Source organism: Mauremys mutica, chromosome 9, assembly GCF_020497125.1.
Source record: "Mauremys mutica isolate MM-2020 ecotype Southern chromosome 9, ASM2049712v1, whole genome shotgun sequence".
In the NCBI taxonomy this organism is placed as follows: Eukaryota; Metazoa; Chordata; order Testudines; family Geoemydidae; genus Mauremys; species Mauremys mutica.
Genome location: NC_059080.1, coordinates 53,683,341 through 53,690,947, shown reverse-complemented (window position 1 = coordinate 53,690,947; position 7,607 = coordinate 53,683,341).

Genomic DNA, 7,607 nt, shown 5'->3' with positions numbered 1-7,607 from the left:
GGAGCTGTGGGTTGAGGCAGTGGGTTGAGGTGCAGGAGGGGGTATGGGCTCTGGGCTGGTGGTGAGGGCTCTGGGGTGGGGCTGGGGTTGAGGGGTTTGGGGAGCAGGAGGGGGCTCCAGGCTTGGGGGTGGGGCCGAGGGGTTCAGGGTGTGGGGGGGCTCTGAGCTGGGGTTTGGGGTGGGGGGGTGAGGGCACTGGACTAGAGTTGCGGGCTCTGGGGTGGGGCCAGGGATGAGGGGCTTGAGTTGCAGGAGGGGGCTCCAGATTTGGAGGGCCTTAGGGCTGGAGCAGGGAGTCAGGGCTCATGGTTGAGGCACAGGCTTACCTTGGGCGGCTCCCAGTTGGCAGTGCTGCGGGTCTAAGGCAGGATCCCTGCCTGACCTGGCACCGTGCTGCGCCCCAGAAGCAGCCAGCAGGTCTGGCTCCTAGGCAGGGGGCCCAGGACACTCCATGCGCTGCTCTCACCCACAGGCTTCGCCCCCCCAGCTCCCCGTGGTTCCTGGCCAATGGAAGTGCAGAGCCAATGCTCAGGGCAGCGCGCGGAGCCCCGTGGCCCCCCCACCTAGGAGCTGGACCTGCTCCCCACGTCAGGGGCACAGCACAGTGCCAGGACAGGTAGGGACTAGCCTGCCTTAGACCCGCAGCACCGCCAACCAGACTTTTAATGGCCCAGTCGGCGGTGCTGACTGGAGTTGCCAGGGTCCCTTTTCGACCAGGCTTTCCAGTCAAAAACCGGACATCGGGCAAGCTTAGCAAAGGTGTCTGGTGAAAGATCATGTGTCCCTATAGAACAGAGCTGGGAAGAGAAACATCTCTAGTTACAGAGCATAGGATCACATGGCCTTGCTCTGGGATTTAAATACCATTTAAATACATTTCTGCTGGGGATAAGCGCTCAGTGGAGGATCAGGCTCTCTGCACCTAGGTACTGAGGGTACAATAGCACTTCTCTCCCGTGCAGGGTGTGTGGGGGAGAGGGGGAGCGCATTAACACATGGGCAGTGGGTAGATCCTGGGGCTGGGCCAGTGCACGTTCTGCAGCAGGGAGCAGGGAGTGGAGCCCCCAGAATGTGAAGACCCCCACAGCTCAGAGCCTGCTGTCCCTTCTACCCCACCCTCCCATGCATAGTGTAGCAGCCCAACCTGTTCCTTTCTCCCCTTTCCCCTCCCTAAACCCCCCCAGTACTCCCACGTGTGATGCTGGCAAACCAGGGGCCAGCTCTTGCCAAGGCTTTAGGCCTCAGCTGAGCACTGACAAATTCATTGCTGGAAACCACACTAGCTCACCTCTGCAGTATGACTAAGATGGGTATTGGACTTATAACAATGGGGTTAGCCTTTATGAAATGCTTGTATGTTGCTGCATGCGTTAATCTCACTTATAATATCTTTATCATCTGCTATAAAGTAATAGTTAAGATTTTGCTTTGCAACTGTGACAAATGTTTGGTCAGGAACTATGAACCTGTCGGGAGGGATTGTCTCCTGCTCATCAGGATGGTTATCAAAACTAAATGGGCCATTGTGGGACATCACAATACAGTACAAAGACTTTGTTAATTGCCCCTTCACACCCAGGAAGAGTGTGCAAAAGGGCTCATCCCATCACCTTGAATTCTGAAAGAAAGATATAAAAATAGCTGACAAAAAAATTGTTTATCTCTTTTCTGTTCAGACTCTCAGGGCTGGAGCTAGGAAACAGAAAGCAGAGATCCCCATGGTCATACTAGGTTAGCCCTAAAAGACATTCAGTGCTGCTGACCGATGAACGGTACAGAGTTAAAGCGTAGAAGTTTCTGGTTATCAGGGAATAACGTACAGACTATCAAGGGGTGCAAAGTTTGGTTTAAGATCGGATGGCGTAAGGAATACATAATCTGCAATATCCCTGACTGGGGGTAAATGATTAATGAGTCAAAGTACAGACATTGAGATATGAGGGTATGTTGTTCATATAATGGCTATGTTCAGGTGTGGAGTATAATGAGTGGATACAATGATGAGGATGGATTGACCCTCATTTGGAGAGATTTAACGTTCAGCGTAGGGTGACCAGATAGTCCCAATTTTGGGGTCTTTTTCTTATATAGGGCTCCTATTACCCCCCACCCCCATCCCGATTTTTCACACTTGCTGTCTGGTCACCCTAGTTCAGTGAGTTTATGGTTCCAGTTCATATGTTCCAACGGATAAAGTCTCTTGGTCCTTTTCTTGTAGTCAATGCACGATGTCACTCTGGCTCACGCCTCCTGTATTGTCAGTGGCTGGTGATGTGTTCGGTGTAGATGTCCCTGGACCATTGGATGGTGTCTGAGACCATGAGGTGATGCATGAGCCATGCGTAGCATTGACCGATCCTGCAGGTCCGGAGCCCACACTCTCGTTGCAGGGGTCCCAGGCGCCCAGGGCTCAGACAATCAGGGCATCCATCTGCACCTTGTAGCCCTTCGCTCTCAGGGTGTTGGCCAGGGGAGCATACTTTTCCAGCTTATGAGCTCAGGCTTCGTGAAAGGCCGGGGTCCTGTTCTCAAAGGAGACTGTGACATTGACAAGGATGATCTTTTTCTGGGCCTCGTCGGTGACGACGATGTCAGGTCGTAGCTGGCTGTCGGTACCGGGGATGGCACACCTCCCCCAGGCGCGGTGCGATGACTTTCACCAGGCAGTTCTGGATGGTGTTGTGGTGCAACTGCCAGGCTCTGGAGTGGGGCTTGCAGCTGCACAGGACGAGGGGCAGGGTCTCATTGGAGTAGCTGCACTTCCTGCAACGCTTGTCTCAGTTCCCATGGCAGACGGCTCCATTGAGCGGGACACAGTTGAGCCGGGCACGGTGGATGAACCACTAGTTGGCGAAATGGGTGAAGCTGCCCCTGGAGAGGAAGTGGTTGCTGGCATCCCACTTGCTGGTCAACCAGGCTTTACCCTGGTCCAGTTTACACTTCCGGGTTCCACGTACAGCGAGTGGATGGCAGCCTTCAGGGTCTTCTCCAGCATGCCCCTGGCACTCAGGGTGACAGTGGTGTTGTTACTACACCTCTCCTTTGTCACCTTTATAACCGCAGACATGAACTTCCTTCCTGCCTGTCAGCGAGGCTGTATGCATGGGCGCGGGGAAAACACCATGCTGGTCCTGCTAGCCCGATCTTCTCCCACAAAGCATCCATGCTGGTTTTTTTAGATCCATCAGCTGCATCCAACACAATTAGCACAGAGTTTTGTTGGCAGCAGTTCAGTCATCATTAGCAGGGGACACTGAACTGCTCATAAGTGTGTCCAATCCTTCCTAGCAGAGGGGAGTTTGAAGCAATTGCTCTCCTACGCTGGGGCCCTCTGGGGGAATCCTGCAGAGATCTATGCCTTCACCTTTCCTGTTTCATGGGAGTAGCAGCCATGTTAGTCTATATCCGCAAAAAGAACAGGAGTACTTGTGGCACCTTAGAGACTAACAAATTTATTTGAGCATAAGCTTTCGTGGGCTACAGCCCACTTCATCAGATGCATAGAATGGAACATATAGTAAGAAGATATATATACATATAGAGAACGTGACAAGGTGGAAGTTGTCATACCAACTCTAAGAGGCTAATTAATTAAGATGAGCTATAATCAGCAGGAGAAAAAAACCTTTTGTTGTGATAATCAAGATGGCCAATTTCAGACAGCTGACAAAAAGATGTGAGGATACTTAACATGGGGGAGGGAATAGCTTCAATCTGTGTAATGATCCAGCTTTTGTGAGAGCTAGTGCTGAGCTGAAAGTGCAGGGTACTCAGCATCCTGACATCCTGCTCATGTCAGACCCAGCTGGTGCTGGGGCAGTAATTAGCCAGGGACGGTACAAGGCTGGGGCATTGGTGCAAGCAAGCGGTTTATGGCCCACACTCTAGAGGAATGGGGGGATGTTGGTGAGTTGTGGGGAAAAGTTGTTGAGGGTGGGTCATATCTGCATCTGTGACCCCAGAGCTTGTTTCCCTTGGCCTCTCAGAGTCCCTCCCCCCCCCACCACCCCCGATAGTTGCTCTTCCTGGCAGGCTTCAGAGGCTGCCTCCTTTCAGGGGCATTTGGGGCAGAGCAGGGTTAGGGCCTGGGGTGCCAGGGTGTGGTTCAGACCTATCAAGTGTACTGCCTCCCTCCCTTCCCCACGATACGGCAGCCTATGACAGTACGCCAGCACAGGGAGCCGCAGGGCAAGGAGATCAGCTAGGTCAGCACAGATGTGATTCTTAGGCAGGGGATCCCAGCAGTTCCTCTGGCGGGAGGTGTTGACAATCTCCATCAGCAATAGATTGTTTTGTCCATGGGTGAGGTTTTTCGCCTGCCGCCCTACCGAGGCCTGGGCCCAAGCCTGGAGGTTCCCTTGGAAGTTAGAGCCACCTTTGCCTTTACTCTGGCCATGGCATCATAGCCCTTCCCCAGCCTGCCCATTCCTCCTCCTGACCAGAGAGAACAGAGACATAATGCAGCAATTCATCTTGGACACCTGCACACTCCGAAACACAGCTACTCACTGCAAGAGAGAAAGCTGAGCCAGTACTGCCAAAGGAGACAGATGAGTGGCAGTGGACAACAAAACAGCCATGTGTTGGCAATACAGTATGTACAGCCAATAGTTAAGGGCTGAGTTTGTGGAGAAGCATCACATCACAGAGCAGGGGAGAAATAGTTCTTCTATGTGGAATCTTTCCACCGAGTCCAATAAACATTAGCTCTGGCTGTAAACGGTTCTGGTGCAACTGCATTGGGAATATTCAGTTCTGTTCTTAGCTCTCATGAAGCATAAGAAGTGAGAGTTTATTGTTATCATGGTTCTATGCACCTCTCTGGCTGATCTGGTGATGGCCTTACTCTAAAGTGACCATACGTACTGGTTTTACCAGTACAGTACTGGTTTTTTGGACATTGGTCTGGTTAGTCATGAGATGTAACCAGTACAGTTTAGGACTACAAAATCAAAAATTATTAATTTATCAAAAGATTGAGTACATCAAATCAATCCTTGATAAACCAGCCTAAATCAATTTTATTAATTTATCCTAGTTTTAGTTTTATTTTACACGACGGTTCTCGTCATTGGATCTCGGCAATACTCGGCATTCAGCACACGCACTCTCACTATATTGTGGCCGCGGCGACTCTTCGATAATACTCCCGCGCATTACATACAGCCCGACCGTGGGAACTCGATGACGACGTCATCACACAGAGCCCGCCAAAATCGACCAATTCGGTGTTAGCTTCGGACTATAAAAGGCCCTCCGCAGCACAGGACAGGCACCAGTGATCTGGCATCTTCGGACCATGACACTGGCCCTCAGAGCTCCGCGCTCTCTCGGTTACTCGAGCTTTTCGCTCCGCCGTTTTCACGGCGCACCTTGCTGCTTCGCCAGGACCCGATGACTTCGCCCCCTTGGACCAGGATCGACACCTTCGCCACTTTGGACCAGGACCGGCGTCTTCGCCCCCCTCGATCCTGGACCGGTGACTTCGCCCCCTCGGACCAAGACCGACATCTGACGAAGTTTGTAATAATTGTTTATTTTTGGACACCCATGGCGCCAAAACGATGAAAGTGCGTCTTCAATGACGAGTTAAAATCGAAATATACATTCATCAAAGCAAGTACTAATAATGACAATAGTGAGGTGGAATGTGTAAAATGCAGAAGTATATTTTCTATTGCAACAGTGGAAAAACCGACATTGAAAACCACATACAAACAGTCAAACATAAACGGGCCGTGTCTGCAGCAATTGCAAGTACGAGTGTGACATCATATTTTAAGAAAAAATAATTTGAAGATGCTGAAAGAAAACTAGCTGCAGCTGAAGGTTTATGGACGTACCACACAGTAATGCATAATCACTCATTCTGATCAATGCATTGTACCTGCAAACTGATTAAAACATGTTTTGATGCCAGGTTTACATGTTCTAGAACAAAATGCGAGGCAATAGTTACCGATGTGCTGGTGCCTTATGCGAAACAGTTATTGGAAGAGGATTTAGATGCTGCAAATTTTATTTCTATTTATTTGGATGCATCAAACCACAAGGAAGTAAAGTTGATTCCCATAATAATAAGATATTTTTCATACCAGTCTGGAATACACGTCAAAATTTTGGAAGTAAGAGATTTGCCAGGCGAAACATCTGACATAATTACTGATTATATTTTGGAAGTGTTAAAAAAGTATCGTTTAGATACCAAGGTACTTGGATTTTGTGCTGACAACACCAATACTAACTTTGGAGGAATGCGAAGAAGTGGGAAAAATAACATTTTTACCAAGCTGAAATCAAATTTGGGTGGAAGAGAGCTTGTGGGAATTGGTTGTGCCACTCATATTTTGAACAATGCTATACAAACTGCAGCCGACTGTGTACCAATTGATGTGCAAACTTTCATCACCAAGATTTATTCATACTTTTATATATATACAGTGCGCATTAATGAATTGAAAGAATTTTGTGAATTCGTGGACATCGAATATAAGAAAGTCTTGGGATACAGTGCCACACGATGGTTGGCGTTACGACCCACGATTGAGCGCGTCCTACAAATATATCCTGCCTTAAAATCATATTTTGCCTCAAACAAGAAGAGCCCCACAATTATCACAAATTATTTTGATAATACAGAGACAGAGTCCTGGCTTTACTTTTTGCATAACGTGTCATCAATGTTCCACAATGCTATTTTGAAAATAGGAGGACAGGAGATTTCTATTATAGAAACTAGCAATATTTACAGTGACTTAAAAACAAAATTAGCAGACAGAAAAGCAAACGTTTTCTTGCTGTTACAGGTGCGGCAAAATTTGAAGCAGCTTGAGGAAGAAGGCATATTAAAACCTGCTATTTTCAAAGAAAAAGTGGTAGAATTTTATGACACATGTATTCAATATCTAGAGGAACGGGAAGGACCTATTAAGCATACCGAAAAATTCAATTGGGTTTTGTTAAACACTAAACTCACCCATGACAACATTCAAGTTTGCAGTGATTACATTCTTCAGTATTTTTCTGAAATCAATTTAGTAGAAGATGAACTGTTTGATGAAACCTGCTTTTTCCTGCGCTACATTACAGATGAAAAAAATACTCACTGGAGACAAAATTCTGTACCAGTATCGAACAGATGGATTGAAATATTCAAAGCCTTCAGTGAAAATGATGTTTCCTACAAAAATATTGGCAAATTGGTAGAATATTGTCTCTGTTTACCAGGAACCAATGCACGTCTTTTTTCTTTGATGAACAATATCTGGTCCAGTGATAAAACTCAATTACATGTTGAAACTTTGAAATGTTTGCTAATTACTAAATATAATTTTAACCAAACTTGCATGGAATTTTCTAAAAACATCCAGGAAAATGAATTATTATTAAAATCAATCCACTCTTCACAAAAATATAAGAAGCAAAATTAGGAATGCAGATTAAGTACTTTTGTACCATTTTTTATTAAAACCATTTTGTTTTACTGCTACACTTGTTTCTTTATTACTTGGATTCCAAAATCCTAAGTATACAATTATGTACTAATCTACCCATATCAAATATTTGGGGGTTTTTTGCAAAATTACTTTCATAATATATAATATAAA